Source organism: Pteropus medius, unplaced genomic scaffold (genome assembly GCF_902729225.1).
Source record: "Pteropus medius unplaced genomic scaffold, Ma_sr-lr_union100, whole genome shotgun sequence".
Classification (NCBI taxonomy): Eukaryota; Metazoa; Chordata; class Mammalia; order Chiroptera; family Pteropodidae; genus Pteropus; species Pteropus medius.
The window spans coordinates 14,959,398-14,981,309 of NW_024354499.1; the positions used below are offsets into that span (position 1 = coordinate 14,959,398).

General features: G+C 40.9%; 1 pseudogene; it reads right to left on the reverse strand.

The window, feature by feature from the left end:
* Positions 1-20,058: 20,058 nt before the first annotated feature.
* LOC120594688 (uncharacterized) lies at positions 20,059-20,177 on the reverse strand (annotated as a pseudogene).
* Positions 20,178-21,912: the final 1,735 nt, after the last annotated feature.

Consider the following 21,912-nt stretch of genomic DNA (forward strand, 5'->3'; position numbering starts at 1 on the left):
TATTTTCACCTAAACAAGTACCTAATGTCTCAGATAATATATTTCTAGGGTTTACTCATTCAGCCATTATCATTACAATACAAATTAGCTTCTGAAGTAAAGTTGGAAGGCAGAGCAGCAGGGTCTGTGAGGACAGGAACCTAGCACAGAGGGGTCAAAAGTGCTGACATTTTTGAGAGCAGTAAGGAACAGTGGCATATAATCTTGAACAGCAAGATTATAGCAGATTTTAAATTTTCTTTGCTTATGTATTTCACAAATTGGACAACAGGAGCATGTACTGCTTTTTTTTTTTAAGGAAAAACTATATTATTTTTTAATAGTCCACTGAATAGGAGCACAGGCTTAGAAGCAGGTTGGGATTGGGAAATGGCAAGAGAACTCTTGGGCTAAAATTGCTAGCAAGGAAGAAAGAAGATCTGTAAGGAATGCCGATGGGCCCAGAAAACAAATTTCCTTTTATTTAGTTAGCCAAGAGCCAACCTCAAAGATCCAAGGGAATGAGCTGGAATCCCCAAAGGTTAAGGAATCATTAATTATGCCTCAATCAAATCTTGCAGCTGAAATACTTGCAGTTAAGAAAAAAGAGAAGCCAGTGTGAAGATTATATAAACACTGGAAAAAGCTTAACATTGAGTAATATTTCATTGAGTGAAAACAAAAAAGGGGGACATAGACTATATGCAAACTTTTATCATGTGGCCAAAAACGAAGAGAGTTTAGAAAAAGGAAACACTTGTGATGTTAGGGTGGTAGGATTGTGAGTATCTTTTTTTCCTTTTTAAGAAATGTCCTTTCATGTTGTTATAATATTGTTTTTTTCTGTTTTTTGGTTTTTGGTTTTTTTTTGTAATAAATAAAAATGAGGAGTCACTGGTTCAAATTACTGAGGTCTTGGAGTCCTTTCCAGATGGCCTGTTTCTTTGCGCTGGCCAAATGACTCTCATCTGACACCAAGACAAAAGCTACGCCTTCTCCAGGGCCTGGCATTTTTGAAGCTCTTAGGGATGATGCCGATGTGACTATTTTGTAGGTGGCCAGAGGAAAGAAGGAAAGGAAGTTTTAGCAGCCAAGACTGAAGGCGAGTGACGTGGGGGGGTCTGGAATCGCTGGCCCCCTTCCACCACCTTGTTTTGGGGAATTCTGGCCCAGCCATTGTCTTTTTCTTTTTTTCCTGGTAGGCCTCACCTTCTATTCAACTCCCATCCTGGTCTTCCTCCCTCAGACCCCAGGGGCTGGAGCACAGCTGCAGCCAACAGAACACAGACTCTGTCTGCTGCCCTGAAGCACAAAAGAAGTCAATCCCCTGAGGTTTTTCTAGGAATGTTTCCTGTGAGTAATCACAGGAGAAGCAGGAGTAAAACAAACAAAGAAGGGGAAGAGACCAAAACATCAGAGGAAGGCTGTCTGTTGGCAGAGGGCAGCTCAGATTGAGGAAACAGTTCCGCACAGACTGAATTTTTTTGGAAGCTGTGGGGCACGTCTTCACACATGTGGATTCAGGCATGTCTGTAGGCTTTCATTCTGTTCATCCTTCACCCATATGTTAAATTCCACAAACATTTGCCGAGTGCCTATTATGTGCCAGGTATTATGCTAAATACTTTACACAAATTAATTCATTTTATCTTCACAACACCCCATTTTGAGGTTGGGTCTTCTTATCCCCATATCTTATTAAGGAAGGCAAAGCTTGGGAAAACTTAGGGAAATAAAATAAACTGTCCAAGCTCTCATGGTTAAGAAGTAGCAAACTAGGATTCGAACCTAGGCCATCAGACTCCAGAGGCCACCTAAGACATAGTCCTTGCCCTGAAGGACCAAATGGCCTAGCTGAAAAGTACTTTAAAACAAATGAACAAACAAAACAGTAACAATGAGATATAAGAGAAAAACTACTATCAAAGGGGCATGGGAATGTCAAGGTTGGGGGCGTGGCTAGATCTGCTTCAGAGCTCAAGGATACCTCTTGTTGAGATGTGATAATCAGTTTTGACCAAGAACTACAAGACAAACAAAAGCCTTATTTGCGGGGGGTTTTTTTTTTTTTTTTTTTTCAGCAATCTTGCCTCTCAGTTGCAATCTGAGAGGCACAGATATGAGTAGAAAACCCAGCTGTGTACTGAAGGGAAAGAAAAGGACAGAGTTTCTAAAGACAGTAAAAGAGAAACTTTGAAAGGGATTACACAAGTTACTTTGAAAGAGCTGTGATTGGTGCTGGCAAGCAGACTTACAATATGCCATACCTGTTTAATTGTTTATTGCTAGGTGAAAATTTTATTTTTTTAATAGAGTTCAGTGATGCAGAGTCAGTTCTAAGACTGTATCAGGATATAGCCATTTGGTTTAGCCCAGTTCAAAAATTCAGTATTACAAGGCGGGAGTGAGTGAGCTCAGCTTCCCAGAGGCACCCCAGTTCCATTTTGGACTGATCTCTTGACATACTGACTCCATTTTGCTGATTTTGTTTCACGATCTGCCTTTTGATGATTAACCATTAGGAAATATTGTGGATCCCTCATTAAAAAAGTAATGAGGGACCAAAAAAAGTAATGAACCCTCACCAAGAAGGCTCATTATGTCATGTCTCATGTAGGAAGAAAAGCGGTCTCCTGAGTATACAATAAGAGAGCTTATGGCTACATTTGAGCAACGAGGAGGCTTGTTGGAAACAGAGCTAAGTCACTTATTACACAGTTTAAAAGTTCCTTTGTAGAGGTGGTCTCAGTTGGATTTATTTGTTGTCACATCTCTAGGCTTTGGGCTACTATTATGCTGTTTGTTAGTCATTGTTCAATGTACCTGGTAAGGCTCCTCATTAAGGTAGTGAACAGTATAATCACAAAAACCAATATTATTAAAGCCTATAATACAGAATAAAGCCAGTTCCCTATTCCTGCAGGCAGCCAGCTAAATAAGTCAGTCCAATACCAACCTACAGTGTAATATTCTGTCTGTTCAAGGATTTAAATGTTTTGTTTCAGAATCTCAAGCTGTCGTATCACTTTACCTGGTTTGTTAACATCGAAACAAGTCTTCTCCTAATAGAGCATAAGTACCGCCTTGCTGTGCGGTACTTATATTGAGAGCCCTATGGTTTTGCAGTACTACCTCAGCCGGACCGTCAATCATTCCTTGTTCTTTAAGAGCAGCCGCAGTAGCGTTCGATGTTGTGTTGTAAGAACAGAAAGATTTCTGATAGACTTTTCTAATTCAGCTATTCCACGTTAAGGAAAGAAAGCTCTAGCACAGGCATATCCAAAGTCTCGTTTACGTATTATGGAGTTTGGGGTAGAGAGAAGACCGACAAGACCATGCCCCAAATTCCAATTCTGTTTGGTCTGTTTGTGTCGAAGTTTATGGACAAAAGAACCTATAATGTGGCTAATGGCAGAGAAAGGGAGAGTCTTTCTGGTGACAGCATCAGGTACTAACGTTACAATACCACATTTGCCTAGCTAGCAGGTTGGCAAGGTGACATATATTTGGGTTTCATATAAGAAGCGAGAGCACTTCAACCCAGACTCTGAGGGAAGTATTAAGTCCAATTTCTGAGGCAGGGACTTCATGTCTTCCATAGATTATATGATCATAAACTTTAGTTGCTCTCTATATATTTGGGTCAGGATCAAAAGATTAGCATGGGTTTGATTTTTCCAAGTTTTCCAGCTGGGATTCTCTAAGAGGTTTCATTTATTTTCCACTAAATACTAAATTTTGATCTAGTCTCCAAGTGGTATTTGGAAGTAGAAAGACATCTGCTTTCCAGGATTCAGTGACATTATTCCCTGAATTTCCTCACATTAGAGAGACATGGTAAGAAAATAACACTGTATTTCTGAAGGACCACTGAGGTGTGAACTCAGGATCTTCTGAATCATATAAAAGAATGTAGTTACGCACTTTCAAAGGGACAAAACCCAAGATTCTGCCTGAACCATTTATTTTTTTTTTTTCAAAATAGATAAGTTATCAGAGTCCGGATTGTATTTATAGGTATCCGCTTGTGAGTTAGGGGAACCTTATGAATGGATCTGTCTACAAGAAGGTCATGTGTTCCATCAATATTTTTTGAAGTTTGAAAATAAAGCAGGACCTTAAATCCAGCAGTATGTCCAGTTAGGTTTTGTAAGCTTCCAAGGTACGAGGGCCAAGCCACTAATTCTGGTTCATCATGGATATAGCTAGCTCTGGTGCCTATCCAACAGTCAGTTAAATTGGCACTGTCGGAAAGTCATTGGATAGCAGGAGCAAAAACATGTTGAAGGGCAAGTAGGGTAGTCATTGCAGTAAGAATGCATGAGAATTGAGTGTGTTCATTTCGAATTAGACTAAAGAACTAGGAAGAGGTATAATGTTTTCTCAGAAGTTTTGTTCAGGCAAAAATTAGGTTACAATAGCAATATCATCAGTTAATTAAACAAAGATGGTCAAAAGGAAGACCAAATGCAAGAGTTTCTGGGTAGAATCATGTATGACTGGCCTGGTCCAGGGCCTTGAGAGAGCCATCTACATCAGGTGCTATCTCCTTCAGTCCTGGAAATGAGAACTCTAGTGGTGGTTTTGGATTGTTTAGAGACTCAACTTTAGACCTGGAATAGGCTGAGATTACCATTCAGGTGTGAGTGTCCTTTTTAAATGGGAAAGGTGAATCTATGTTTAATCCATCCTTAAGTTTAGCAGCACAAGAGTAGTACGTAATACCTGACATGGCCCTATCCAGCAGGACTGAAGGACATCTTTATGGAGATGGTGTTTCCAATAGACATCATCTTAGAATTGGAGATCGTGATGCTGTAGGTCTCTGTCTCCCGGGAGTGCACTGTGGAATGATTGCTTCATGAGCTGTTCGTCTTAAGGAACCTTATAAATTCTTTGCAGAATATCAGGAGGTCTCCTGCAGGTTCATACATTCCTTGACCTAATCTCATGGGCCTGCCAGTAATAATTTCAAACGAAGACAGTCTATATTTGCTGGAGGGAATAGATCTTAAGTTGAGCAATACCAAGGGAAGAGCCTTAGGCCAAGGCAGACCAAAAGACACTAGGAGTTTTACCAATTGAGTTTTGATTAGCTTGTTAGTCCATTCTACAAGACCAGAGGACTGGGGATAATAAGCACAATGGAAATGTCGTAAAATCGGCCAGATCTTAGAAACAGATCGTATAACTTGTCCTGCAAAATGAGTTCCCAGGTTGTATGGATCTCTGAGAGGATTCTCCAAAGTGGGGAAGCTCTTCTCTCGGAGTAGTTCACTGACTGCTGAGGCTATGACTTTGTGGCAGGGGACTGCTTCCACCCAATGAGAAAATATACAAATCATCACTAACACAGATTTGTATCTTTCAGAAAGGGACAACTGAATAAAGTCTTTTGGTCAGATCCCAAAATGTCCTAAGGTGCAAGGGAAAATGCCCCATAGAAGTGTGAATGGCCTTTCCAGAGTTGTGTGTTGGACAAATTTGGCATTTTTAGTATACCTGGGAAGCTACCTTTAGAGATGGTTTACAGTAATATTGTTTTCTCCATAAAACCATTTCATCGGTGTTCCAATGAGTTAAGTCATGTACATATTGTAATATGTGATGTCTTTTAGGGTCAGATTTACAGCCTTATTCTAACCACAACTTTCTATTTTGTCGAACGTCTAAATGCTGTGCTTCCATAATGTTATCTTTTAAGTCTCCAATTGCTTCAGCAGGTAGCTTAGGTGCTTCCATTAGAGACTGAGATTGTTTTAACGCTGCTGACTAAGCAGCGGTGTCAACCAAATGATTATTTCTATTTCCTCTGTGTTTGCCATTGAATGTCCAGGGACTTTTATGATTGCTAAAGATTTAGGTAATTGGGTAGCCTCTAAGAGTTCTAAAACAGAAGAACTGTTTTTTTTTTTTTTCCTTTTGTACAGAAGAAGTCAAGAATCCTCTTTGTTTCCAGAGCATAGCAAAATTATGGGCCACACCAAAGGTATACCTCCTGTCAATATAAATGTTAGTCATCTTACCTTTGGCCAAATTGCAAGCTCGAATTAATTTATAGAGCTCTGCTTGTCGAGCAAAAGTTGCCTGAGACATTGGCCTGGCCTCAGTGGTTTCATTTAGAGAGACAATTGCATAGGCTGCTTGATGGTGGTTTGTTTCATCTTTTGTCATCAGTAAACCAAACTAATTCAGCGTTTTTAGAAGTGTTTCCTATAAATCAATCCAAGGAGGTAGTAGTCGGTTTGTTAATGTCAGGCAGTCATGAGGGGTTTTGTCAGGGGAAGAAAGAGGAGAGTAGCAGGGTGCAGAGTATTTCAGAGAGCGATAGTTGCATTAGATGAAGATAATGAAAGAACGGCACAGGAAGTGAGTCTGCTGGCAGAGAGGTGCTGAATTTTATGATTGCTGAAGATTGTTAAGTGAGGCTTCCACTGAATGAGGCACATAAAGAGTCAGTAAAGAGCCCATTATTATCTTTTCTACATGTTGTAGTAAGTTGGCAGTGGCTGCAATAGCTCTCATACAGGGAGGGAGACCTTTGGCCTCCGGATCTAATTGTTGACTGTGATATCCAATGGGCCTATGTTGGCTTCCATGTTGTTGTGTCAAGATGCCTAAGGTATTTCCCACTCTTTCATGGACAAAAAAGAAAAAGGGCAGTTGATAATTAGGTTGTCCTAAAGCAGGCAGACCATAAGACTGCCTTTTACTTAATTGAAGGCTTTCTGGGATTCCTCTGTTCATGTGAGGGGTTCTGTCTGGTCAGCCTTGAGAAGAAAGTAAAAGGTTGAGCCATGACAGAGAAATTAGGAATCCAATTTCTAAACTATCCAGTCAAACCTAGGGATCCTCTGACTTGCTTTTTAGTATTGTGGATAGGAAAAGTTAAAAAGCCTTGGATCCTATTGGAATCCAAGAGGAGATATTTATCAGTAACTAAATGTCCCAGATAGTTAACTTGAGTTTTATAGAACTAAAGTTTCCCTTTAGATACGTTATGTCCCTCTTTTGCTAGTTCTTGAAGGAGGTAGAGGCTATCTTCAAGGGATGCTTTCTCGGAGGGTGAACAGAAGAGAAGCTCATCCACGTTGTAAAAGGCTGGGCTGCTAGGGGAATTCTGTATTGACAATATCTGCCTTTAACCCATTTCCCGTTTGCCCCGATAGTACTTGCTGGCATCACTTGCGGCTGCAGCGTTTACCCCGAGATAACTCGCAGATTACAGTCCTAACCTTACCCCTGAAGCTTGCCACGAAATAGCTCACATTTCTTATTATTTTCTCATCACTCTAGTATATCAATGGTCTTTGGAAACAAATAACATCATTCTATTTATAGCATTCTGTTTTTAGTAGCGGTATTTCTATTTACAAAATATAGTAATTCTTGATCGCTGACTCAATCGCTGGAAATATCAAATCCTAGAAAACGTAGCATTCCTACGTGTGATATTAACATTGCTTTTGAACAATTGTTAGCCGAAGGGGTTAACCCTGTGGTGGGGTTAAGAACTGATAAGGTAACCCTTCGGTGTCCACTAGGAACTTGGTTATCTCATTCCCAATAGTTAGATCAATTTCTCTTAAAGAACTAGAAGCATGTGATAAATCCCCTTTTGATCCTCAGAGCAACTCTATTGCTGAGAAAATTTAGGTTGGACTCCTTGAGGAGGATTCATAGACTTTATGGGCTGTTGGTCTTGTAATTGCTTTTGAGCTTTAAACAAATTTTTCCCAATATCCAGCCTTTTTTTTTTTTTTTTGCAATAATTACGGGCCCCTTTGAATGGTAGTTTGCCTTGGGGAATCTTAAAAGGCAGTTTTAGACCATTGTTGCAATTGTAGGCTCATTACTTGAGTTGTCTGAATTGGGCATTCAAGCCTTGTGTAGCTTTCTTTTTGGTATCTTTTTGGATATTTCTGGAGAGTTGCTCAGCATAGTTTACTAACTCATGGGTTTGCATGGTGGTCCAATGAAGTTGCGATTTTTCTTTTACCTGTTATTCAAGTTCATCTTGTAGACTCTCCACAAAAGCTGAATTAAAAATCTGTAAGCTGTCATCATGGACTTAATATATGCCAGAATACTATTCAAACCTTTAAAAAATCTGTCATAATAATCTGTCATAAAAACAATTTCATTTGGCTTTTGAACATATTTTTAAATTTTATTTGAATCAATAACTTGAGGAAAAGTCTCAGGCATCTTTTCATGAAGTTGTCTAGCCAGCTTGGAGCTTCGTTCATGGCTTCTCATCCTCAATAGGAAAAGTCTCTATAGGGCTTTGCCATCCCACTTTGTTTAGCCATTCTCTGGTACGTCCTTCTCCAAAAAAAAATGGATACGCTGATAAAGATCAGAGACTCCTGGCTCATATGTTTACGTAGTGAACAGAAATTCTCCAGGAAACCCAACGGGGTCCTTTTAGGAGTAAGGAAATCTTTAGTAGTGGTACAGAGCTCAGCTTTAGTCCATGACGTATAAGAAATAAGGGATTGTCATCCTGGGTTGGCATCTGATGGTTTAACTTTAAATGGGGTGGTAAGAGCAGGGAGCTTCAGGCTCGTCATTATAAAAAGGTAGTTCAGCGAGTGAAGGGTAAAGAGTAAAGGATAGGCAGGCAGCAACGGAAGAGAAGGTGCAGATAATAAGACGTCAGAAGAACATTTAGAAGTTTTCTCAAGTTTAGTAAGCTTCTGAGACAACTCAGAGTTTGCTTTGGTTAATTAAGAATTTGTATCTTGGTGAGAAGCAATTTTTGAATGTATAGCGGCCACAAAATGCCAATCGAAATATGCTTCCCGTTCAGTTTCTTTAGTTTTGTAATCTTTTTCCAAGTGATTGCACAGATAGACTAACTTGGGATTTCAAAAGAGCCCCAAGTTGGCTGGTTTAACTGTAAATCATCCTGGTTAATTATGGCCCAGCAAGATAGAAAGTTGCAGGACAAGGACCTGTAATTTTTGTACATAAATCTAGCAGAGTTCCAGTAAGTTCAGCAGCTGTTCTTTTAGAAAGTGAACTTCCCATTTTCCAAAGAGTAATTTACTCACCAGACAGGCATTTTAAGTCCCATAGACAAAAAGCCAGATAGAGCCTGAACCTCAACTGTGACAGGGGTCTTGGGGATCGGAGACCTTACCACAATGATCTGGGACAACCAGGGAGGTGATGGAGTGCAGTGGACTCTTGTAGGCACCTTACCTGAATCCGTGGAGGCACCAGTGGAGGGGACAAGTCACCCTGGATCCCACTTCTCTGACACCATGCAATGGAAATCAAGCTTGACCAAGAACTGCAACACACATAAAAGCTTTATCTGTAGGTCTTTTTTTTAGGAATTGTGATCCAAGAGGCACAGATTTGGGTAGAAAATCCAACTGCGTATTGAGAGGAAAAGAAAGGAACGGAGAGTGTAAAGACAGGAAAAGAGGGCCTTGGAAGGGATTACATGAGTTTCTTTGACAGAGCTGTGATTGGTGCTGGCAAATAGTGTGCTATACATGTTTAATTGTTTATGTCTACTGCTAGGTGAAAAATTTATTTTTTAAATAGAGTTCAGTGATGCAGAGCCAGTTCCAGGACTGTATCAGGATGTAGTCTAATTCAAAAATTCAGCTCCACAGGGAAGGAAGGGGTTTAGGTCAGCTTCCCAGAGGCCTCCCAGTTCCATTTTGGACTGATCTCTTGACAATACCAACTCCATTTTGCTGTTTTCCTTTCACAAGTGAAACTTGAATTTGTCTTTGAAGGATAAGGTAGATATATTGGTAGGCATATTAGTTTAGGGCTGTATTAGTTTTTTTTATTACTGTGTAACATATTACCACAAATTTAGTAGATTAAAATAATACAAATTCATTACCTTACAGGTTAGGTCTGGATATAGTGCGACTGTTTTCTCTGCTCATGGTCTCACATGACTGAAAAAAAGATGTTGGCCAGGGCTGCAGTTTTCGTGTGGGCTCAGGGTCCTCACTCAAGCTCACTGGTTTTGGCAGGACTTATTTCCTTGCAGTTATAGGACTGAGATCTTCATTATTTTGCTGTCAGCAAAGGACCACCCTCAGCTCCTAGGGACTGCCTACAGCTCCTTCTCCTGTAATCCCAAGTTCATCACATGGATGTTTGCTTTCTTCCAGACCAGCCAGCTCCACTACTTTCTCTACTGCTACCAATCAGACAAAACTGTCTGCTTTTTAAAACCTCATGTGATTAAGTCAGGCCCACCCAGATAATCTACTGATTTTTAAAACAATTAATTTGAGACATTGATTACATGTGCAAAATCCTTTCACAGATTCATTGAATAACAGGGAGAAACTGTGCATACATCAGATGCTAGGAATTTAGGAAACCATCTTAGAATTGTGCCTATGGTAGGCAGTAAGATTTAGAAAATGGAAAAGATGTGGAAGATCAACCCAGAAGAGGAAATAGGATGAGCAAAGGATTCTGGGAGACTGTTGAAAAATGAAGATAGAAAAGTGAGTTCCATGTTTCCAACAGTATGGCAGACTAGATTCTGGAGAAATCTACCAAGTCAAAAATCCTTAGGATGCTAGGGAAAAAACATGTTTTTACAGCAAAGCTGAGCTGGTAGAATGGGGGAAAACTACTCTGAGGCAGAAAAGTAAGAAAGTGGGAATCCAGAGAGGTGAGCAGAAGCCAGAGTTTGCCTTGGAGTCATCTGTTAGTTGTGGCCAAGTGAGCTGGAGACAGAAGACAAAACCTGGACTGAAGCAGGAAGTGAGATTAGATTGGAGATCCTTATTCATACTCAGAACCTTCAAAAAGCAGAAGTTTCAGTGGGTGTAGTCAGATATTGCTTCCCAAGCGAAACAGTGAAAAACTTGTCATAGATATCCGGTTTTAGTTCAGAGTGGAACCAAAATAAAAATAAAACTTTCCCCTGAAAATTCCCAACCAAAAGGCCATACTCATTCAGGTTTGAATTCATACTACTTTTGTGACCAAAAATCTTTTAAAGTGGTGCTGGGTTGATAGTTTTCTTGGGCACCTGTAAGAAGCAAATCACCTCTAGGAATATGCTTTTTAATAAATAAATAAATAAATAAATAAATAAATTTATTTAAATTAGTTTCAAGCATACACTACATTAGTTAGATATCTATATTGTTCATAAACGATCCCCCAAATTGCTCTCTCCCTCCCCTGGCCCTCCACTTAGCCATCATATTAATGCTAACTGCATTCCCTGTGCTGTGCTCCCCATCCTCGTGCACAACTATCAACTACTAATTTGTACTTCTTTAATCTTTCACCCCGTTCTCCCAGCCCTCCAACGCCCCTCCCCTCTGTCACCAAATTGGGACATTCATTTTAAACCCAAGCCTAAGAATTCCCACAAAGTTCCAAAGAGTTTGACTTTTCGATTTAAAATATCGCAGTATGCATAAGGAAACAAGCCACTATACACAGGAGTCAGTAGAAATAATAAAATGAAATAATAAAATGAAGACTCAGACCCACAAACCCTACAGAGAATGGAATTAGGAGATTCAAAATATTGAATAAGTTTGTTCAACATGTTTATAGAAATAAAAGAAGGTATTGAAAGTACAGCTAAGAAATAAAAGAAGCAGGAGACTATCAGTAATAATAACTCAGTGAACAGGTGAGACGAGAGTTTAAAAGGTATAGATATAAGTAAGTAGAAAGATAGAAATAAAAAAATTACCTAAAATGCAGCACCAAGAGAAAAGTTATAGAAAAAAAATGAGATCAAGTGACATGGAGGATAGAATTAGTAAGTCAAAAGTCTAGCACATGCCTGATCAGATTTCCAGAAAGAAAAAATAGAGAAAATGGTTTAGAGGCAATAACTGAAGAAATAATGACTGAAATTTTTCCAGAATTGATGAAAAGCACAATCCTCAGATTCAGGAACCCCAGCAAGTCATAAGCAGGGAATTCACATAAATTCTAGACTCATCAGAGGGAAACTGCGGAACATTAAAGACAAAAAGAAAATCTTAAAAGCAGCCAGAGAGAGAAGACAGATTGCCTACAGAGAAATAGCAGTTATGCTGAAAGTTGCCAGAAGACAGGGAAATAACATCTGTAAAGTTGGGGGAGAAAATAACTGTCTACCTAGAATTGTATAAATAAGGAAATCACCTTTCAAGATTCAGAGGAAAATAAAAACATTTTCCTACAACAAAAATCGATTAGCACACCCTAAGATACATATGGGATATACATTAGAGAGAAGGAAAATAATCTTGGAAGGTCTGAGAAGCCAAAAGTATCAATCAAAGGCACAGGCAAAAGAGTTGAGCAGTGAAAATTTATCTGAGAAAACAACCAGCTAAATGCACAAAAATATGAAAATTATTTGTGAGTACTCTAGTATTGGGAGAAAAATATGTGTAGGGGAGCAAGGAGAGGATTAGATTGGGACCAGATTTTGAAAAATTTAACAGCCTAAGGCATGTTTAAACTATTCCTCCGGAAACAGGAAAGAATTGGATTTTTAAATTAAAAAAGGATAAGATTAGATGCCTGGAGGGACCAAGCAGGTAACTTAAATGAGTGAAGCAAGCTGGGTGTGAGATAACATGAAGTGGGGCTATGACAGCTGGAGAGACCCATCTTAAGGGGACAGTCGACTCTTGCCAATTGCTGCCATGTGGGGACTGTGTACCCTGTGTTGCCAGATCTTCAGATTTTTCCAGAGAGCTAGAAATCTGGATTTTTAAGTCAAGTCTCTCAGTTTTTAAAAGTTAGCAACAAAACTCAATTTTTAAAATTGCAGTGCAAATGAGCACGCATGGGTGAAAGAAAACTGCTACACGAGGAGGGCCCGAAGGTTTGCGACCTCTGGACTGACAGAAAGGATAAAGAGGAAACACAAATATGGTAGAGTGTACAAGTTCAACTGGCAGCCTCTTCAAAAGTTATCTTGTCTAGTCAGGTTTGGTTTTGTTTTACTCAGCGATGCCCTGTCAATTCCTTATAGGCAGAGACCTCGTCTTCTCTGAACATTCCACAGGGCAGAGCACATTGCTTGGCTTTTAGAGGGTAGGACAAGCAACTTGGTAAGAAATTAGCTCTCTTTTTCCCCCTCCCCCAAGTTTTATTTTCAAAAACTTGGAGGTATTGTTTTGTTCCTGACCCCTCAGGATTGCTACACACTAGGGATCTGGGTTTCCCTTGCCTAAGCTATAGTGGATGGCCTCCAGAGAGACTCCTGCCCTATGATTGATACTATTGTTATCATTTATTTTTATGTCTGTCTCTGGACATCTGCTCCAGGGCCTGCAGAGATGCTCTCACCACACGTAGATCAGCCATAGTCTTGATCACAGGACCTCCAGCTTCCTGCACAGCTGTGGCATTTAGTGCTCAGTACCTGGGCATCCACAGACATTCCTATAATAAAATGTTCTCCACTGCCTAGGGCATTTTAGGGCAACTGGGCATAGGTCTCAGCCTCTCTAGAAAGTCTTCCACTCATACCCAGAGCCTGGACAGTTAGATAATGACTTGAGTTTAGGATTCCCGCCCTAAGTTCCCATTTTGCTTTTCCCAAGGCACCTTTTAAAATAATCACTTAGATTAAAGTCTGTGAGAAGTTAGTGACCTTTTCCCAGACCACCTTACAAGTAATTGCTACCTCGTTCTCTATCTCTTACATTCTCATGACCTAGGATGGGGGCTTGCCCTTTCCCTGGGCTCCCCATCCTCCTCACCCCAGTCACTCTACTTTCCTTGTGTAAGTGTATTGAAAGTTTGCCTTCAATTGAAATGACCCTGTCATTTTCACTTTCCAAAGTTTGAACTCAGATGCCAAGGGAGCTACCTGCCCACCCATTGAGGGTTATTATTCAGCAGGTCATAATCTGAATATTCTTAATTCAATACACCAAATCTGGTTTCTCAACAGACACTGTTATGCCCATTTTATGGGCATTTGAGAAATGTTTGTGGAAGCTCCACCAAGAGTGGAAATTGAGGGAAGTGGAGGAAGGAAGTTGATAGAAATGGAAGAATTTACCAAGCCTTCAATCATCAGGGACATGTTGCCTCCGCTTATCCCAGAGGAGCACTTCTTTTATGGCCAATTTTACTAGGGTCAATAAGAAAAAAATTACAGCCTTTCCATTTTCTATACTTAAAATTTTTACACTTAAAATTTTTTACTGAAGTAAAAAGACCTACTATAATGTTTAAAAACTACAATGTACAGTTCAGTGACTTCTCTAAGTAAATATACCTTGTCAAGAAACAGAACATGGCCTGCCTTCCATAAGCCGGCCTCCTGGCTCCTTCTGGTCACCACCCTCACCATCTCCTGCAGCGGCAAACACTCTTCCAACTTCCACCTCTGACATGTGTTTAGCCTGTTTTTGAACTTTATAATAAAGAAATCCTGCAGTATGGACTCTTTTGTGTCTGATTCCTTTCACTCAATGTTGGGTTTGTGAGTTTCATCTGTGTTTGTTGCATGCCTTTTAAATTTGTTTATTTTCATTGCTGCATAGTGTAGATATATCACAGTTTTTTAATCCCCTTGGTGGACATTTGGGTTGTTTCGAGTTGAAGACTATAACAGATGGCACTGCTGTGAGCATCCTTGCTCATGTCTTTGGGTGGCATTATGCTTTTTTTCAACCTTTGAGAAGACGTAGGACAATCTTATGAGAACAGTGGAATGACTATGCATTCTGTGGTCAGCATATCACTTATGATCATAACATTTTACTGAGCTAAGATGATCTGAAAGTACACTAATCATATTCTTTGCATTTTTCTGTACAGTAGGTCCTCACTTAACATCGTTGATAGGTTCTTGGAAACCATGACTTGAAGCAAAACAATGCATAACAAAACCAGTTTTACTGTAGGCTAATTGATATAAATGTGAGTTAAGTTCCTACTGTATATTTCTGGTCACACAAACATCACAAAACTTCTACATAAAAACCCAAAACTTCTAATATTAAACACTGAAATAAATATGAGCTATTCACACACTTTAAAAAGATTAATGTAAACAAGATCATTCTTTTTCAACCCGCTGATTCCATTTCTGGGTGGTGGGTGCCTGGAGTCCCTCCCGGCAGCTCAGTGCACAAGGCAGGACCCACCCTGGACAGGATGCCCTTCTATCCCTGGGTGCCCTCATACATCCACACTCAGTCTGGGGGGACGTAGATGCACCAATCCACCTCATGTGCACATCTTTGGGATGTGGGAGGAAACTCACGCAGATGTGGGGAACATGCCAACTCCACACAGACAGTGTGGAATCACTATTTTTTTCTCATTGACATTATAACAAAACGATGATGAATAAAATAGTTATTTAAGGACATGCCGTACTCAATTTAGACACTTAGAAACTCAAAGAGAGTCAGAGGTGAAAGAAATTTTATATATGATCCAGCTCAGAATTTCCTAAACTTTAGTTTTACAAATGACATCTTTGTGATTTTTGCCATATTCTTGTACCATCTGTACTATCACTTAATATTTTTCTTTCAATCGTTTAACTTTTAATCATTTAAAGAGCTATATTAGTCTTACCCTAGGCAGTAATATCTGTGAACTCATAGATTTGATGTGTTAGCTGTATTCTTTTTATTGCACATTAAAAAAACACATAACAATTCAAATAAATTTGTCAGAGTGCTACCTGTGTGAGATATTCTTCAATGCCACCTTCTGGTCCATTCTGTGGCCTGCCCTGTCTGGGAAACTGACCTCTAGATTGCCTTGATCAACTTCTTGGTTCTCTAGCTTTGGCTTATGTTCAGCCAAGAGGTACTGGAGGGTGGCTAGAGGTCAGGGTACTTATTCCCCTTGCCTCTGCCCTGCCCTACCACAGTTGGTAGTGGCTGCATTTTCCCTCAAAGACTATAGGTCTGGTCAGACAGACAGCCCCTGTCTCACAGTTAATAGTGCCATCTCCTTGCCCTGAAGGCTTCCAGATGTTGCAAATCCCTGGCATTTTACTCTCTTTTGCTGGTTCTCGTAATTGTGCCCAACCTTTTGTAAGCAACCTTTCACTAGGCCCTCCTCAGCTTCCTCCTTTCATGGGGCCATCTATTTCCCTCGTAGGCATACTTTCTTGCACTTGTACAGGTGCTAGCTGAGACCCAGGAGGGAACTCACTTACCCCAGGTCCTCCAGCTGTGAGTGCCAGAGCTAGGCACAGTCTCCCTGATACAATGTATTTTTTTTACCATAGACCTTACTCCTCAGGAGAAAATGATTGGTTCCAAGAACAGAGTCCTAGGGTTCAATATTGCAAATCCTCTTACCCAGCTCTTCCTACACACCCTTTCCTGTCCTAATCCGTTTTTGGCTGGGGCCCAGATCTAACGGGATCTCAGCCAGCTTAATTCTTCCCTCCCCTAATCCAGTATTCACGTATGGCATGCATCAGCCCTCCCAGAGCACTTACCTTTTCTCAGACACACCTGCATTTCACCTCCTTTAATCATGAATCTTTCCTGGAAACAGCCCAAAGTTCTAACTCAAACATTGCCTCTTCTATAAGCCTGTTGCTAACTTTTCCCCTCTATTCAGAAATAATCATTGCCTGCCCTTTCTCCCATTACTCTACCTTGGTACTGGTCTGAATGGTAACTAGTCGTGTATGTGTTTTCTCAATTACACTGTGACTGCTTCTATGAATGACCATGCTGAATTCCTCTTTATATCCTCAACACCCACCACAGAGCCTGAATCAAATAGGCCTTTGTAGTGCTGTGTTGAATTAAATCGCACTCATTAGACCATTAAGAACTTTAAAGTGTGAAAGATGTTCTAATGGGTCACAGATGAATTCCTATCCTGGTAATTTTTAATGATTATTTATTTTAAAATTATATATTAGAGACATGATCTGAGCCCAAGGGGCAGGGAAGGGCCTCTTCTCAGTCTTGCAGTCTTCCCCTGTGAGGCCCAAGGGAAAGGGGTGAAGAAGTGTCATCCAATTTCATAGCGGGTCATGGGTCCTTCAGCTGGGGTCCTTAGAGAGGTAGCACTGGACCAAGAAACCTCAGTAATCGTGTGCAAAATGTTGAGTAAGTATGCACTGGGTGGGGTGGGGGTGGAGAAGGGACAGGAGGAGGGCCCTCAAAGCTCTCCTTGAATTCCCAAAGTGGCCCAGCTCCAAAGAGCACTTTGGCCTTCTTCCATCTTTCCTTTGGCCTTGAAGATAAAGTAGGTCTTGATCTCCACATTTGAGGTTGGGTCAAAGCCCCACAAGTTATAAATTGTTTCTTCTGAGCTTTTCCTCTGTGCATGGATCTCCCATAGGGGCCTTAAAGGAAGGGAATTTGGCCTCAAGTGGCAGCTTATCTGGGATCTAAGTGTTTGAATCCAGAGTTATGGCCATGTCTTTGTCTCTTTCAGACATAGTTTCTATGAGCATGTATCTAGGGCCTAAGTTTTGGAGGCAAAGTTCTTTGTGGAGAGTATAGCTCCAGTACCAAGAGCAGCCTCTGTGTTTACCAATGATAGTAGGCTCACCCATAGGTAGTTGACTCCCAGCTCTAAGCACCTCTGGGAACTTGGACTGTGAGCTAGGGTGGTCACAAGATATGTCGGGGGTGGTGGGGGGAGGCTCCCCTAGAAGAGCAAAGAACTAGGTTAGAAGGTTGGGTTTTAGAACTGATGGTTGTTTGGAGTTGACTGCATTCCAGTGTTAGGTTGGTTAAATGGGAGAAAAATGCCAAAAATTTCAGCGACATTTGAAGTCCCAAGTCGTGTTAAGGTGTGTTTTCATTTGGACAGATTGGCAGCTGCTTTCTTTCCCTCTTGCTCAACCCTTCTTTCTGCATTCCACCGGAGTTCTTTTTCCCATTCAAAGGGCTCAATTCTTTTTTGAGCAATTTTAGTTTTCTAGTCTCCTGTTTCTTCCTCATTCTATAAATGTGGACATCGGTTCTTTCCAGAGTTTCCCAGGTAACCGTGGTGTAGCCCTGCATTGGCTCTCTCAGCATCTGGCTCATAAATTAACACATCCTTCAGTCTAACTCAGTTCTATATGTTGCTCTCTTCTTTCTAAACTCTCATCAGGCTCCTCATTATCTACTGAGTTAACCTCCATCTGCTACGCCCAGCCTTAGAGGCCTTCTTCCATCTGGTCCCCAGGGCAGGAGCCAGCACAGACCCAGGGCCATATGTGCCTTTTCCAGTGGCTGATGCAGCCCCAGGTCCAGGGCACATGACTCTGACAGGGGAATTTGACCTGGATATTAGTCCCATTGTACCCACTTACTCTAGTGGCTTTGTCAGGAACGTATTGGTCCCAGACACCCTTTTTAACCTCATCTGCTTTTCCTTATCTCTGCCCTGCTACTTGACTCAATGCCCCCTACTCACTGCCTCTCTTAAAAGCCTTACCTTATCCTGTCTCACATTTCTTATATTATACCTTCCAACTAAAATTCTGTAATTTCCTTTTTAAAGTTCCCCAAGGCCCATCTCCCATGGCACTTCCTCGTCAGTTACACATATGTGGATGGAGCCTGATCATACTGTAGGGGATTTGGGTGGGCTGTTTACCGTGTGACAGTATCTTTAGGTTTTTCCTCTTAAGCTGTTCAGATTTCTCAGAGAAAAAATTCCAAATTCCTGCCTGGAAGGTGGGTCAGGCTGCCAGTGTGTTCTGGGCCCCAAGCAGTGAGAAAGGCTGGGAGTCCTAGAGTTTAGAAATTTGTTTACCATTTTCAGAGACCCTCCATACAGACCCACTCTGTTACCTTCTCCAGAGAGAAAAACTCTAGACTTTTGTTGGGGTGAGGGAAGGGCAGGCACCCGGAAGACAGGGCCTCAAGGGGCCTAGAGAGTAGGGTAACAGCAGAAACTCATAGATTGCTTACCAAGTGGGAAATTTGCTTATTATAAACCAAAGAATTTACATATACTAACTGTATGTATTTACATGTTTAAACATACATTTACATACAGTGATTACCCCTCTAACAGCTGTCCTCCTAGTCCTCTCCACTTAAACACCCATCACCTGCCCACCGAGTTCAGAGGTTCCCCAGACTCCTGCTTCCTTCTGTTGAGGAGTCAGTGGTATGGAACATTTGTTCAGTTTTTAAATCAGGCTTGGGACTGGGCTCAAACGTCTGCTCAGTCAATTATTCTTCATTTGTTTGCTTTCCTGCTTCCAAAATGTTATTGCTATTGTCTCCTCACAAAATTCTTTCTGACAAAACATCACTGTAAGCATGTTAGTGGGCTAACCTATATTTATCTACGGAGAGAGTTGCCTATGCATCCGACCCACCAGAACCAACTCCACTCACGCCCTGCTGCACAAGGTCACACCATGAATCAAACCCAGATTCAAGGACAGGCCTGTGCTGCTCAGCGCACTTACTTGTGCTTGCTCTCAAAGCAGAAAATAAGCAGTGTGAAAGTTGGTTACGAATGGACCGATGCAACTCTTTCTGTATCTCATGTGGACAGGCCTGAAATTCGGTAGTCTTAGCAGCCCGGGTAGAGGAATCGAGAGCTGCGAGGTCCACCAGCTTCCCCAAACACTTAGACTCTCTCACATGACATTAGTTCTGCCATTCGGAAAGCAACACTCAGGAAATGGCACTTCTTGGATTTTGTGTAATAAATACATGCAAAGCCCTAATATCTATAAGGCCAAGGTACCTTCTTTGATGTGGCACCCTGTTCAGCGTACCACCTGGGCAATTAGTTGTACGTGGTGGCCTTGGGTCCAAAGTCACTGCAGGCCAGGTGATCTCTTTTGGTCTTTCTCCCAAGCTCACAACAAAATCTCTATCTATTCTGTTGGTTAGGAGTGGCCCAATCTGAGAAGGCATAATAACAGGCAGTGACGAACAAGAATGAGGGCATTTTATTATATATTTATTTATAATAACATGCATTTATTATTACTTTTAAAAAATCAGCACACTTCTTTTTGAACAGTTTTAGGTTTACAGAAAAAGTGGAAAATACAAAATTTCTTCTTTTTAAATTTTTTTATTTTTTAGGCAGGGCAACACTTGATTGACCTCACAGATTGCAAGGACCTTGTCAGCTTACAATCTCTTATTTTTTTATATTTTACACCTACAGCACCTGGTCTTCCTAGGTGGTCTCCCATCCAAGTACTAACCAGGCCCAACCCTGCTTAGCTTCTAAGATCAGACAGAATAGGGCTTGTTCAGGGTAGCATGGCTAGAGACTAATACAGAATTTCTTTATACACCCTTATCCCCACCAAGTTTCCCCTATTATCAACATCTTGCATTAATGTGATATATTAGTTACAATTGATAAATTAATATCAATACATTATTGTTAATTAAAATCCATAACTAACATTAGGAGTCACTCTTTGTGTTGTACACTCTATGAGTTTTGACCAATGCGTAATGACATCCGTCATTACAGCACCATACAGAACAGTTTCACTGCCCGAAAAATCCCCCGTGATCTAACTTTTATCACTTCCTTTCACTCCCACCCTGAACCTCCACCTATGTTTATTTTTAATTTTGCACACTTTATTCCTCTCAAACCCTGATGCTGACAAATCCACCTCAGTGCCCCTCCTCCGTGGGGTAGAGTAGGAAAGGGAGAAGTGGGGAGGGAGTGAAAGTGCTGGGAGCCTCTTCTGAGGCCAGCATTCCCCAGGGCTTTGTTCTTTTCTTCTGCTAACTCATTACTCCTCCAGGAAGGAGTTACCTGCACAAATCAATAAAAGCCAAACCTACTACTTTTCTCCCCTTCCTCCTTGAGCTGCCTTATATCAGATCCAGGAAAAGCGAGAGGAAGAAAAGCACTGACTAAAGAAGCATCCAATGAAACATACTTACTTTTATTTGGTGGTGGTGTATTTAAACAAGTTTAAAAATACACGTTTTATTATTTTATCTGAATGTTGGTAGAAAGCATCTGTTTCATTATACTGGCAAAATTCCTGTGTTAAAAATAGGGTTTGGTAATATTGCTGTGCCTTGTGTAAATTTGAGAAAGAATTTCTGATAACAGTCATGCTGTGTTCTTCCCAAGAAAACAACTCTAGTTGTTGTTGTTGTTGTTGTTGTTGTTGTTGTTTTTGGAGGGGGAGTGTCAAGGAGACAACAACTTAGGCAGGGGGACAGTCAAAATGTGTAGGAACTTGTAGGGCATTGGTACAATTAGTCAGGATGCACTGAGTTATGCTGCAGTAGCAGTCAACCCTCCAACATCAGTGTCTTAAAATAAATTTATTTCTCAGTCACACTCCATGATTCCTGCATTGATGGGGGTAAGGGATGTGCTTGCTTAAATGCTCTGATGTCACCGACTTGAAATTCTTGATAATTTTTAACAAGGGCTTCTGCATTTTGCACTGGGATTTGAAAATTACTATGAGTAGCCATCCCGGTCCCAGGGGGGCTGAAGCGGGAGGCAAACCACAATGGTAGAAGGGCACTCCAGGAGGAGGGAGCAACAATCATTTACTAGACAGCACGAGGTGTTTCAACATTTTAACAATTGGCATGGCAACTAGTAAATATCAGCTGAATATCAGCCCAGCATGTAGGTTAACATGATGTTCCCTGAAAAGGCCCACATTCACTAGGGCAGTCATGGGGTAGAAGTGATTCTTTAGCTTGGAAATTAGAATTCAGGGGGCAGGTGAAGTACTCCCATCTCTCTCTGAATCTCCCTTTCATGACTCTAGATTTTAAAGAGGAGAAATGAAAAGACATGACCTCCTGGGTGGTGAAGGTTAAACATAGCATCTGCTACATGGCATTAGGACAGGAGCTAAAGTGCAAATAGTTATTCTCTTTTTAAAAAATCCCCTAGCCCAGGGTTAGCAAGTACCCAACATGTATAGCATGAGAGCTATACATCTTCTTCTAAGACAAGGCTGTCGTGACCACTGAATCATATCACTCTTTCCTGTTGATCCTGGATGTAGCCTCA